Below are 15,029 nucleotides of genomic sequence, written 5' to 3' on the forward strand. Positions count from 1 at the left end.
TTTTCTTTTGGGCCGAGGCGATTAACACTGCTTGCTATGTGTATAATCGTGTTCTAATCAAAAAAGCATAGATGGAGACGCTGTACGATATTCTCTATGAACACAAGCCTTCTGTCAGCCATTTCCGTGTATTTGGCTGCCCTTGCACCCTTCTTCACTTAGAATCCAACCCTAAATTCAATGCCAAAGCTGATGAATGTTACTTCGTGGGGTATGCTGCGCGCACCGCGTATAGGGTTTACAACAAAAGGACTAAGCAGATCGTTGAATCCTATGACATGCGCTGGCTGGAGGATAATGAAACAGACGCTCAAGTGGGTCCCGACTGGTTATTTGATTACACATCGCTATTAAGATCTTTCAATGTGTCTTCAGATAATTCAAGTGCATCTCCTTCCAATTTGAAGAATGTTTTTGAAGATGAAGACAAAGATGAAGAGGTTGTCTATAGACCCCCAAAGGTTGAGGGGGAGTCCTCTGCTCCATTTGAGGGGGAGTCTTCTGCGCAACCAACTAGTCCAGCGTCTAAGGCTCCGACTGGAACTCCTAATGCTGAAGCTACACCTCTTACACCTGTTGAGAGAGAGTTCATGTCTAGAGATGCTTCCGCTGTCAATCCAACGTTTATGGAACTCCTCTTTCCTGAAGAAATTGCAAATGAGTTTGTAGCAGAGTCATCTAATAGGAATTAATCAGCAAATGATGGAGGTTTCAACATTCACACTCTTCCTGTTTCTCTCAATGACATCAGCCAAGACATACCTTCCAGAATTCAACGCGATCATCCGATTGAAAATGTCATTGGCCAACTGGGTGATGGAGTTAAAACTAGAAGTCAGATTTGAGATGTAAATGAATGTCTTTACTCTTGCTTTATATCTCAAATAGATCCCAAAAACGTTGAAATGGCTTTGAATGAACCCAACTGGGTAGATGCGATGCATGAAGAGCTAAATCAGTTTGAAAAACTCGGGGTTTGGAAATTGCTTGAGTTACCAAAGGGCAAACGGTCTCTTGACATGCGTTGGGTCTATCGCAATAAGCAAGATGATTCTGGTGAAATCATACGCAATAAAGCAAGGTTGGTGGTTCGCGGGTTTCGACAAGTCGAGGGTCTTGATTATACTAAGGTGTATGCTCCCGTGGCTCGTCTGGAAGCTATTCAAATCTTTCTCGCATATGCTTCTTAGAAGAATTTCACGGTCTACCAATTGGATGTCAAGACTGCCTTCCTGTATGGGAAGGTGAAGGAAGAATTTACATTGATCAACCCCCTGGGTTTGTTAACTCAAAGTTCCCAAATCATGTCTACAAGTTGGAAAAGGCGTTGTATGGGTTACATCAGGCTCCTCGAGCGTGGTATGCGACTCTAACAAAGCACTTGCTCGAGCACGGCTACTATCACGGCACTATTGATCAAACTTTATTCATCAAGCATGTGGGTGATGATTAGATACTGGTTCAGATCTATGTTGACGACATCATATTCGGGTCCACGTGTCCAAAGCTTTGCAAAGAATTTGAAGGCGTGATGAAGAAGCGATTTGAGATGAGTTCTGTAGGTGAAATGACCATGTTTCTAGGGCTTCAGGTCAAACAGAATTCAACCGGAATCCTGCTACACTAAGCAAAGTATGTTGAAGATATTCTTGAGAAGTTTGGATTTTCAGACGCAAAGCCTACATTAACTCCCATGGTTGAAAGACCCCTGCTGACTCCAGATATTGATGGAGAATCCGTTGATCAAACTCACTATAGAGTGATGATCGGTTCCTTGATGTATCTCATTGCAAGTCGTCCTGACATCATGTTTGCAGTGTGTCAATGCGCTCGCTATCAGGCTAATCCTAAACTTTCACATCTTATTGCTGTCAAAAGGATTTTTCGGTATATCAAAGGCAGCCCAAAACTGGGTCTTTGGTATCCGAAAAATTCTGAATTTGATTTATATGCTTTTGCTGACAGTAATTATGGAGGCTGTGAGCTTGACATGAAATCACATCAGGAGGGTGTTAGTTTCTTGGTGATAGATTGGTGTCGTGGCAATGCAAGAAACAGCATACGGTATCTACTTCTACAGCAGAAGCGGAATACGTTGTTGCATCGACATGCTGCTCTCAAGTTATCTAGATCCAACATCAGCTGTTGGACTACGGTTTGAACTATGTAGAAACCCCAATTCACTGTGATAATGAGGCTGCTATTCAAATCACTAAAAATTCTGTCCAACATTCCAAAAGCAAGCACATTGACATCAAAATTCATTTCATCAGAGATCGTTATGAGTGTTCGCTCATTCGGCTCGAACAGGTTCCCACTGCTAATTTTGTGGCAGATCTATTCACAAAGCCGTTTAACAAAGCTCGATACGGTGGGTTTGTAGGATTTTTGAAAATGATTCGTTTTGAGGATTAATTTTTGTTTTAGGATAGTTTAAATTTGCACATTTACTTTCGTTTCTCTTCTATGCACAAATTTAGGGGGAGAAATAAATAAAAAACAAAAAAATAGAAAATTTAGAAAATCCAAAAACATTAGAAAATCAGAAAAATCCAAAAATATGTTGGATATGAAATGTGGTTGAGGGAGATGTTCTGGGAAGTGATATTATCAAGTGATAACAGGCAACCTGAGTCTGCGTAACGTACCCAAAGTTGAAGGGTCTTTGCTCTGGTTTGATGCGTCGGTAGGCACGAAAGATTCTAAATGGACTTGACTAGGCAGAGTTGAACCTAAGAAATTCTTTATCTTGACAAATCATGACCTAGTTAGATCCGTTCAGCCCGACAATACGACGCTTGGATAGGTTGAGCAGAGAGATATATATGGGAATCCACTCGTCACAATAAATGAACCTGTACTTGGAACCGTGGTTTAACTTTTCCTCGATGTGTGGATTCTGTCCTTAATTCCGGTTGGATGGGTCGACTGGTAAATTCCGATAAATTAGGTCTGTAGAAAATTGTTTTCTTTCTTTCTGTCTGTTAGTCATATGTTGTTTCCTTTGCGTGACTTCCATTCTGACCTGGTACACAACATATGTAACTCTATTTCTCTGCATGTTATATATATATGAAATTCCTCTTATCTGTTAGCCATATGCTGTCTCCTTTGCGTGACTTCCAATCTGACCTGGTACACAGCATATGCAACCTTTTACTTCTCAACCCCTCTAAAATAATAAGTAATAGCAATCTGAATCTGTTCTCTCTCTGAATGATTATCTGCTCACCCGGTGTAAGGAGTACTCTGGAAGTCCTTGATGGCTGGGGCATATCAGGAAGCGGGAAACACGTTCTAGTACAATTAAAATTGAAAACTCAAAGATTGTCTATAGATCTCGCTGCTCAATTTAGGTGGACAACAATATCCCTGGTCGTCGTCAGATGAATGGTCCTTAAGGTATAGTATCTAAGGAATTAGGATCAGATATAATATCTAAGATCTTAGGATCACTTTGTCTTACAATTATTAGTATGTCCTAAAATTGTCACAATTTGTCGTGTTTAAGTGGATCACAATATCGACGATCAACCAGACAAAGATGTGAATATGAAAGGTACCGAAAAGTGGATAAAGATTGTCTAATAACTTTGATCCCATTATCACAAGATGAAATCAAAAGTTTACTTACGCGTATTATTTTGTTAAAATTTCTTTTATTTTATTTTTGAGGTTATCTTTATATTTCATTATTTTTATTTTTATTTTTTAATTATTCTTAAGTGTCAAATGTTTCTTAAATTTTTGAAATTAGGATAATTTTTATTTTTACTTTTACTTTTACTTTAACAATCCTCAAAAAGTTTTATTTTTGAAATTCTATTTGGGAATTGGACTGATAATCTAACTGTGTAAAGGAAGTTGAAAAGTCAAGTGGTATATAAGGAAGAGTTTACTCCTGTAAACTCTTTTATCGCCTCCTCTCTTCATCGACCGTAAACTGCCTCCCCTCTCTCAAATCCTTGAAAATCGCGTGTTATTTTTCTTGAAATCAGTTAGTCCATGTTGAAGGTAAGTCAAATCCGACCCTGAAATTGTATTTTGTTGTTCGAATCGACTGCAAAACGAAGGAGTAATTTGAGTTTACAGTTCATCAGAGTTTATGGTTTCGGGATATTCATGGACCGCAAATTCATGGACCGTAAAATCCTCTTGTGACCTTACGATCGTAAACGGCCTGTGTCTTAAGACCGTAAACTCGGTTTGGCCTTACGGTCATAAACCCTGTTTATGGTCGGTTGACCAAGTTTGACCGTAAACTGTTTTTGACCCTGTTTGACCGTAAACTCTTGCTGATTTGTTATTAGTGCTCTTATTTAGCCAATATCAATTTGCAAAATTAAGAAAACCTTGAGCTTTTTATTTTTAAATACTTTGTTTTCTTACTTGGCTCGTTTAACGCAGATAAATGGCGTATCTTAAAGCTGCTAAGATGCATAACCTTGCCGTTGTATTGGATGATCCACCGGTGGCCCACAGAGAATTTATGTCAATGATGTACCGACTATGAGAATGCTGCCTGGCTCACGCTATCACGGTGAATCCTGTTATCTATGAGAATCTTATTCAAGAATTTTGGAGATCAGCCAAGGTGACAGAGATGAATAAAGAGCTGATTATTGAAGCAGTGGTGCAAAATTGCAAGATCAGAATTTCAGAGCAGTATATCAGAGACACCTTGTTAATCCTTAATGAACCTGATTATCCCACTGAAGCTGAAGCTGAAGAAATACCACGAATCCTTGACAGGATGGGATACGAGGGTTCTTATCCTCCAACTATGAAGAAGCTTCTGCCTCCCTACTGGTGTTTCTTGGCTCATGTGTTCATCAGTTGCATGCTAGGAAGGAGATCAGGAGCAGATGAGATCTCTATTAGAAATATAGGAGCAATCGTTTCCTTGCCCGCCGACAACAAATTCAATTTCTCAAAGTATGTCTTAGATGAATTCCTGGTAAACATTGGTGCCATGACTCGGGGAAATAGAGACGCGTTTTCGATGTATCCCAGATTTATTCAAGTTTTAATTAATGATCAATTCCCCGATATGGTCAAAGTTGATGATAAGATGGACACAAAATCCTTGGGGCCCTCACACTGTTGGCCTTATCAAACAGAATCGAAAGGGCAAGGTAGTGTTTTAAGGTCTGCATCCTCTGGTGAAGTTCAGACAGTTTGTAGAGATTAATGAGTCTTCTGAATCTTATGGAACTTCTGAGAAAAGTCTATCTGAGCCGACTTCATCTGAAAGAGTGTCTTCTGAATTCATCATCACTTCACGAAGACAATGAGACTCCAGATCCAAAAGCTCAAGTCAATGGCGAACACGAATTACATTCTGTACAAGTGCAGAGTAATTACAACGAGGAAACGGGAAACGATGATAAAGGATATGAGGATGTTGACCTCACGGGATTTGATAAGGATGATATCCCATTGAATTTTGGTAACAATGATGATTATCTGACCGGAGTAAACCTCGACAACTTGCTCGACAATGTCAATGAAGTTGTTCATGTGACAACTGAGACAAGAGAAGAAGAAGACGTTTTCATAGCTGCACCTCCTGTTTCCAATCCAGAGGCGGAAATAGCAACTCCTATGGTGACAATATCAGGGATTCCTCCCCTTGATATTATCTGACTGGAGTAAACCTCGACAACTTGCTCGACAAAGTCAACTTTTGAGGAACCATATGTCAATCCCCCCATTCTAGACGCTCCTAGTGTTGATGCTCCTACTACCTCTCAACCGATCAGATCTCCCATCATTCTGGATCGCTTTGAAGTGGATACAAAACTAGCTTCCAGGACAGCAAAAGCAAAAGGTGCTAAGAAGAAGAAGGTTATTACCAAGCATGACAAAGGCAAATGGCTTTTCAAAAGATGTGTGGATCATAAGGCCCCTTGAGATAGGCCTTGAATAACTTTCACTGATTTAAGCACTCAAACTTTCAGGGATGTCTATGGTGATAGGTCAGGAATCGTGTTGTGGGGATTCCATGACACGCAGAACATGTTTATGGTGAGAAGGAAGAGCGGGAATAAGGAACTATACAAGGATGCTCATGATTTTAACTCTTTTACTAAGTTTGACCTTATTGAGCTATCCAAAGCTCCCTTTTCAAATCTATCAGTAAATCCCAAAGCTAGTCAGTTCAAATCTTTATTGGAAGATCAAGTGGCCAAGGGGTTTCCGTCAATGAAGACAGCAGAGTCTATTGTCAAGGTTCACTCCAAGGTATTTGATACCACAAAAAAACAGTCAATTACATCAGTGATGTGGCCTGCTATGGCTTAGGTTAAGCAAGTCCCTGTTCTTCAAAATTACCTTGATGGTTCTCTTGCATCCATGCTTTATTGGGTGTATGATGAAGCCACAGATGCTGCGGTTATCAAGTTAAAGGAAGATTGCATCCGTCTCTATGAGAAAAGGGACTTGCTTCAATTTCACAAATGGGACATACATCATCTTGCTACTAAACAGATTGTGGTGGCTGAATCAATATTTGAGCCCGCTGCAAAAGAATATACGACGATGGTGGCTCAAATTGTTGAGAAGAAGACGTGGAATGGAGCAATGGGGAGATCTGATGTGTTGGTCGTCGACAAGGACTGAATTCATGCTAGCACCAAACCAAGGGGGAGATTGAAGGGTCTGATAAATGGTTTGGGCTAGGCTTTCTATGTGATTTGTTTGGTTATGAGTCTATAATAGTACTTTTGAGTTATTTAGTGTCGTTTGCTGTTTTGTCAAGTTCACGACCGTAAACACGTTTACGGCCGCAAACTCCGTTTGCTGTCTAGACGAGTATATAAGGGCTAGGAGTTGGTCATTTATATTGTCAGATGCCAGTCAGTTTACGGCTAGTGTTTGAGTTGTACCAGACGGTTATTTGATATAAACGTGTGCAAGCTCAATTCTTATTCATCTTATTGTTATTCTCGATTTGAGATTGTTTGATTACTTGTAAAAGATCCAGATCCAGACCAAACAAATCTGTTCCTGTTCCGAAGCCAACAAAGTAAAATCCGCTGCTTGCACTTTCGCTAACTGGGAATTGACCTGGTGGAATGGTTAGGTCAAATCTCTAACCCTACCAGTGGCAAACGCTATGGGTTGGGAGAGTTTGAAGGAGCTTCTACTTGCTGAGTACTACCCTCGAGGCGAATTGCAAAAACTGGAGCACGAACTTTGGAACCTGAAGATGAAGGGTTCTGATGTTTCCGCCTACACTTCTAGGTTTGAAGACCTAGAACTCCTCTGTCCGGGAATGGTCACCTCGGAATGTAAAAAGATTAAAAGATTCATCTGGGCACTGACCCAGCCAACGAAGGGAAATGTTTTAGCTGTGAAGCCAAACACCTTCGACAACGCTAAATGTCTGGCGCAAACTCTGATTGATCATGGAGACAATCTCGATGAAGTGGCCATCGCTCCTGAACCAGCAAGGAGTGGTGAGAAAAGAAAATTCTGGAAACAGAAGAAAGGTCAGTCTTCGTAGGAGCCCGCGAAGAAGCAGCAAACTGTGGCAGTTCATGCTGCTACTACCCCTGTTGCTACTCCTGCCACGCAAGCACCTACCAGTAGATATGCTGGTACCCTTCCTCGGTGCGACAAGTGCAACTACCATCATCTCACTTCCAGCCCATGCCGTGAACTGTCATGCTCCAACTGTGGTAAAAAGGGGCATACGGTTCGATTTTGCAAGACACCAGCCCAACCAACCAATCAAATTTCTGGAGCAGGTGTCGGTCAGGCCTGCTACGGCTGTGGTGAAGTCGGGCATTTCAAGCGAAACCGCCCCAAAGCAACAAGAACTGGCAACACCGGGAGAATTCTAACGATGGGGCAAGAAGAGGCAGTCGCTGACCCCACAGTTGTCACGGGTACGTTCCTTCTCGACAACTCCTATGCATGCATTCTTTTCGATTCTGGTGCTGAAAGAAGTTTTGTTAGTCATGCATTCAAGCGTTTTCTTAGACATAAATCCCAACCATTAACTGAAATGTTTATCGTCGAGATGGCTAACGGCGAGAAAGAGAACGCTAACGATATATTCATAGGCTGCATCCTTACCCTGAACGATCATTCTTTTCCCATCGACCTTATGCCAGTCTCCATAAAAAGCTTCGATGTTATCATTGGCATGGATTGGTTGAGCCCCAATCATGCTGATATCCTTTGTTATGAAAAAGTTATCTGCCTCAATCTTCCTTCTGGTCAAATCCTCATGATCTACGATGATAAGCTTAGTTCTAATCTTCGCATCATTTCATGCATCAAAGCTCAAAAGCTTCTGCGAAAGGAGTGCTATGCATTCCTAGCCCAGGTGATAAACGAGAAACAGGAAGTTAAAGACCTCGAGAGCATCCCCGAAGTCTGCAACTTTCCTGATGACTTTCCCGAAGAGCTCCCAGGAATTCCTCCTGAACATCAAGTTGAGTTTCGCATCGACCTAATTCCTGGAGCTACCCCCGTAGCCAAGTCTCCGTATCGCTTAGCGCCAGCAGAAATGCAGGAGTTATACAGTCAGCTTAACGAGCTACTTAGTAAAGGGTTCATCAGACCGAGTTCCTCACCCTGGGGAGCCCCGATATCATTTGTAAAGAAGAAAGATGGATCCTTTCTGATGTGTATAGACTACCGCGAATTGAACAAACTAACCGTCAAAAACCATTATCCTCTTCCTCGAGTAGACGACCTTTTCGATCAACTTCAGGGAGCCTGTTACTTCTAAAAAATAGACCTTAGATCAGGGCACCATTAACTTCGAGTTCATGAGAGTGATGTTTCCAAAACAGCATTCAGAACTCGATATGGTCACTACGAGTTCGTAGTGATGCCCTTCGGTCTAACCAACGCACCGACAGTGTTCATGAATCCGATGAACCGGGTGTCTCACCCCTTTCTGGACAAGTTCGTTATCGTGTTCATTGACGACATACTTGTCTATTCCAGAAGCGAAGAAGATCACAAACAACACTTGAGGTTAGTGTTGGAAACACTTAGAACGGAGAAGCTATATGCGAAATTCTCCAAGTGTGAATTCTGGATTCGGAAGGTAACTTTCCTTGGTCACGTGGTAAGTGAGGAAGGTATACACGTGGACCCTTCCAAAATCAAGGCAATAGAGAATTCGTCGGCACCGAAGACACCCATAGAAATCCGTCAATTCTTGGGTCTTGCCGGCTATTATCGTAGGTTCATTCAAAATTTTTCCAGAATTGCCAAACCCCTAACCACTCTGACACAGAAATGTGTACTCTTTTGTTGGAGCTAAAAGAAATACACTGCATTCCAAACATCGAAGAAAGCCTTGTGCAGCACATCTAACCTGTCCCTGCCCGAAGGGACGGAGGACTTCGTTGTCTACCGCGATGCGTCCAATCAGGGCTTAGGCTGTGTGCTTATGCAGAGGGGAAAAGTTATTGCTTATGCCTCGAGACAGCTGAAAGCACACGAAGTCAACTATACAACTCATGACCTGGAGTTAGGAGAAGTGGTCTTTGCGCTGAAGATTTGGAGACATTATCTTTACGGAACCAAATGCACGATCTTCGATCAGAAAGACTTAAACATGAGACAACGACGATGGGTAGAGCTGCTCGGCGACTATGAGTGCGAAATCCGCTACCATCCCAGCAAGGCCAATATGGTGGCAGATGCCCTTAGCCGAAAGGAAAGCTCAGGCAACAAGGCGAAGACACTGACAATGACCATCCATTCCCACTTATCCGTGCAAATCCAAGAGGCTCAGTTGGAAGCCCTAAAACCAGAGAACGTGTCGAACGAAGACTTGAGGGGAATGGATAAGAATCTTGAGATCAGAGGTGACGGAGTTTATTGTTTCATGGACCAAATCTGGACCCTAAAGTTCGGAGGATTCAGGGAGGTTGTCATGAACGAAGCTCACAAGACTAGATACTCCGTTCACCCAGGTTCGGATAAAATGTACCTGAATCTCAATAAGCTATACTAGTGGCCAAACATGAAGGCCGAAATCGCTACCTTCGTGGGCAAGTGTCTGACTTGCGCCAAGGTGAAGGTCGAATATCAGAAACCCTTGGGTCTGCTCCAACAACCCGAAATACCTGAGTGGAAATGGGAGATGATTACTATGGATTTCATCACCAAGTTACCCAAATTTCCGAGTGGGTGCGATACCATTTGGGTAATTGTTGATCGTTTGACAAAATCCGCTCACTTCCTTCCGATCAAAGAAACGTTCAAGATGGAAAGACTAGCGCGGATCTACATTCAACAGATAGTCCGACTGCAAGGTGTGCCTGTGTCCATTATCTCCGATCGAGATAGCAGGTTTACCTCGACATTTTGGCAGTCCCTTCAGAAAGCTCTTGGAACTAAGCTGGATATGAGTACGACTTATCATCCTCAGACTGATGGGCAGAGTGAGAGAACTATCCAGACCCTGGAAGACATGTTGAGAGCACGTGTCATCAATTTTAGAAAGTCGTGGGACACTTATTTACCCTTGATCGAGTTCTCGTATAACAACAACTATCACACCAATATCAAGGCTGCCCCGTTCGAAGCCCTCTACGGTCGAAAGTGCAGATCCCTCTATGCTGGGCCGAGGTAGGGGACATGCAGCTAGCTAAGGGTCGAGTCCCCGACAGTGCTCTCACCGGTCCTGAAACTATCCGTGAAACCACCGAAAAGATCATCCAAATCCGAGAACGACTGAAAGCTTCACGAGACAGACAAAAGAGCTACGCCAATAAACGACGAAAGCCTTTGGAATTCTAGGTTGGAGATCGTGCCCTGTTGAAGGTCATGCCTTAGAAAGGCATGATACATTTTGGAAAGCACGGAAAACTTAACCCGAGGTACATAGGACCTTTCGAGATCCTTGCTAGGATCGGTCCCGTAGCCTACAAACTCCGACTACCTCAAGAGCTTAGCAACATCCATCCTGTCTTCCACATCTCTAATCTTTAAAAGTGTCTATATGATGAAACCCTTGTGATCCCTCTTGATGAGATCGAGATCAACGAAAGCCTGAACTTCGTAGAAGAACCAATCGAAATCATGGATCGAGAGATCAAACATACGAAGCAGAGCCGCATCCCGATAGTGAAGGTTCGCTGGAATGCCAAGCGGGGACCCGAATTCACTTGGGAGCGCGAAGATTCGATGAAACAGAAATATCCGCATCTCTTTCCAATTCCATGATTTGTATCTTCATTCTAAATTTCGGGACAAAATTTCCTCTAACGGGGGGATGATGTGATAACCCGAAATTTATTTCGTCACTATAACCTATTTCTGTTTATTTATTTAAAATTTTCTGTTAACTTTTGGGTTAGGCAAATCAGTTAAGATTTTTATTATGATTTCTTAAGTGTCGGAACGAAATAAAAACACGTGAAACACCCTCGATATCCCTTGAAAAGCTTTTAGTTACGACCAAGTCGGGTTACGAACATTTAATCGGGTACGACCATAAGCTCCGTTTAACGTCGGTATTGGGTGGATCCCCACCTGGCCACATACTCAAACCCTATATAAGGGTTGAGTGGTCATCTTTTGAAGCTTTTTGACACCCCTCATAGGTCTCTCTCTCTCTACAAGTCGATTTTGATCCAAAAACGCCCCTTTCGAGGTCCAAAATCGTAACTAATCCTTCCTAGCTTATTGTTTAGCTTGGTATGCATGCAAATTCTATATTAAATCAATCAAAATCCTCAAAATCATGTGTTTACGGTTGAGGAACACCCTCAAAACCGCAAACACCCATTAGTGGGTTTTGAAGCCCCAAAACCCTCCAAAACCTTTCTAGTGCTTAGCTATGACTTAGGGACTTTCATGAATGAGCTTAGAACGCCAAAACATGTCATTTAGGGGTTAAACATGAGTTTACGGCCCATAAACATTCATAGACCGTAAACACCTTTTTAAGGTGTTAAATTGCCCTTAAACACCTCCTATGTCTTGGATTAAAGTCTAGAAACAACAACCATCGAAGTAGGGACCTTAAACATCAAAGAAACCAAGACCTTAATGAGATTATGGCCGTAAACCCCCAAGGAATTGGTCCCTTGTCCGTAACTCCCTCAAGGAGGTCAAATGGTTCCCTAACTTCCGTCAATGGCTTGTATAAAGGACTAGAAACATGTATGCTTAACCTAGAACCATCAAAGCATGAAATGAGGGGGCAAGTATGAGTTTACGACCGTAAACTCTATGTTTATAGTCGTTAACTCCCCTAAATGGTCCATTTCAAACCATAGTCACTTCCTATGCCCTAGAATTGAACCTAGCTTATTTCCCCAAGTGATATAAGACCTTTGAGCAACCAAAAACATCCCACCCATGCGTTTATGGCCATAAACTCATGGGGATATGGTATTTGGGCCGTAATCTTCCATAAGAGTTTACTCTTGAAGAGTAAACTCTCTAACTAAGCCATACACTCCTTAGATGCAACCCGTATCACTTCCAACACTTGAGTCAAGGTGTTTTCGAGCATCGGAGTGTATTATCTTACATAATTAGTGGTTCAATGTCTAATAAGATACAATTATGTATCACTTAATGTTACATAGGACCCTCGCGTGTGTTCAAGCCCTAAATTGACACCTAGAGTCCTACCCGGCACATTCTCGTCTAGTGAGTTCATACCCCTACCTTTTTCCGAGTTTTCATTTTTTCATGGGGGAATACAAGAAAAAGTACAAGGGAACTTGTACTCAAAACCTATTATTTCGTATGAAATACTTATTTGATATGTACGCTTTTAACACAGAAAACCGTTTTTACCAACCGATTAAGAGGTTAACTTGTAGAGTTAGTTTTCAAACTAAAACAAGGAAATTTGTGAAACTCATTATAAAATGTTATATTTTATATTTCACAAAGGATTCATGCCAATCATAAAATGGGATTTTCCATATTATTACTTGTAATTTCGTTATTTTTAAGATTGGAGACTGTCCTTGGTAACACTTCCCCGAATTCGAGAGTGTAGGAATAACCCTGTAACTAGAATCTCATGGAGGGAGAATGTGACTTGTGTGTATAGATCTATATGGGAATGACTATCCCGCACCTTGCTGCTACCTACAGTGGGACCGGTAGGTCTACAAGTGACAAAGTCATAAAATGATACTGCCCTTGTTATGAGCCGTATCTAGTTTATTGTATGGTTATAGAACTCACAACTTAGATAATGGAGATTTACTTTTACGTAATAATGAATTTAGTGAACTAACCTCAGAGTAATAACTGTTTTGATTACTAGAGGGTATCAGTAATACCCTTAGGTACTAGTTCACAACCTATTGATTAGTTTTATATATGTGTTAAAACTAATGTACTTTTCAAGGATAACCAACCTTTCAGGGAAACTTCACTTAATGATACAAGTATGGTTGGTACTTGTACACTTCATTTCAGATCAATAAACAACCACCAACTTTTAAGGAAAATAAGGGTTTTCCTTGAGATAACATGACTTTTCATAAACCGGCTGTTTAACACATGAATAACCAAACTGCTTTTATAAGAAAATATGGGATTTTCTTGGGAAACAACTTTTCGTAAACTTAAAGGAATATTTTCTTTCACCAGAAACAAACCGCTTATGAACTCACCAGCTTTATGCTGATATTTCTAAAATTGCTGGTATTCTCAGGTTCACGTTAGACAGGTATCCCGGTTTCTTTTGGAGAAGATGGAGCGTATAGAAGTCTCGTCTTTACTTTTGTCATACTGATGTATATACATAAAACATGTATTACTTTGATTTCAAACAAATGTAAATATTCCTATGTAAGGTAATGGTTGTGTTTACTATGCTTGCTATGTACATTTGTTGTGATATTTTACATGACGTCCTCCACCCCGGAACGTTTCGGCCATCGGTTTCGGGGTGTGACAGTAAGGGACATTGATTGCGAAGCAACCTATTTACCTAAGGATGTTAAAGTCAATAAGTTTGACTCTACTTCAGGTAAAGTCCACTATGTGACTCTGTAAGTTTCTATTATGAGATTCTTGTTACATGATGTGACTGGGTCACATGTTGATGTTTTAAGAATCAAAGAAAAGTGAAGAAACTTACAAGAAGAGTATGTTGAATTTGATTGCGAAGATGGATTTTTATCGCTTGGTTGAAGATCGGATTCTTGAGCTACTCCTTAGGAGTTATGATAGATTGCTAGGAAACATGTAATAGAATAGTTTTAATTTTATGTTGCATTGTAAGGAAAAGGTTTTTCCGCATTTTAAAATAAATAAAAGTTTGTTTTACTTTATTTTTATCTCCTTACAATGGCATTCATGAAAACTTGATGTTTGTATGTTTATATCAATATTGCAAAATATGAATTTGATTCTTTCATTTGTGGTAGTATCTAAATTTACCAAATAAGGAAATATTCTCATCACCCAAGTTTCAGTTAGACCGAAACTTGGAATCATACAAGGCGTTTAGTGTGATGTATGAGAATTTTCAACTTTGGAAAATTAAGACTAGTTCCGTGTTCACATCTATATGTGACTCAAGAGAAGGACTAAGGGATCAAGTACACATTCTTGTGCACTAGCCAAAGTTCACCACAAAAAAATGGATAAGACTATTAGTTATGATTTACTAAGGTTTAGTAAATATGATTATACTTACAAGCTTAAGTATAATTCTGAAACATTGGAAAAGTTTCAATGTATGACAGAACGAATAAGAAGAATCAAATTAGGCAGAAGGATAAAAGTTTCTCAAATCTGAAAATATGGGAGAGTACTTTAGTATCATGTTTTAAGACCATCTTAATGATTTTGAGACCTTATCACAATTCATCCTTTAAGTGCATTCTGATAGTTAAGAAGAGGAGTTATGAATTGTTGAAGTGGTTAAATCAAGAAGATGATTCATACTTCGTTCCAAAAAAACAATTCTTAGAGTTATATTCTAAGATTGTAACTTGAGTGACATGTCTTAAAGAAGGTTTAAAACACTTGTCAAATGTAAGAGTAAATGTTTTCTACTCTTGTACATTTGAAAT

At 40.6% G+C, this 15,029-nt stretch overlaps 1 pseudogene; it reads left to right on the forward strand.

Moving 5' to 3' along the window:
* The first annotated feature begins 7,117 nt into the window (after positions 1 to 7,117).
* The window catches only part of LOC145068026 (AMP deaminase-like), a 104,882-nt pseudogene continuing 96,970 nt past the window's right edge, over positions 7,118 to 15,029 (forward strand).

This window comes from Lactuca serriola, chromosome 8, assembly GCF_051521515.1.
Source record: "Lactuca serriola cultivar US96UC23 chromosome 8, Lser_US96UC23_V15, whole genome shotgun sequence".
Classification (NCBI taxonomy): Eukaryota; Viridiplantae; Streptophyta; class Magnoliopsida; order Asterales; family Asteraceae; genus Lactuca; species Lactuca serriola.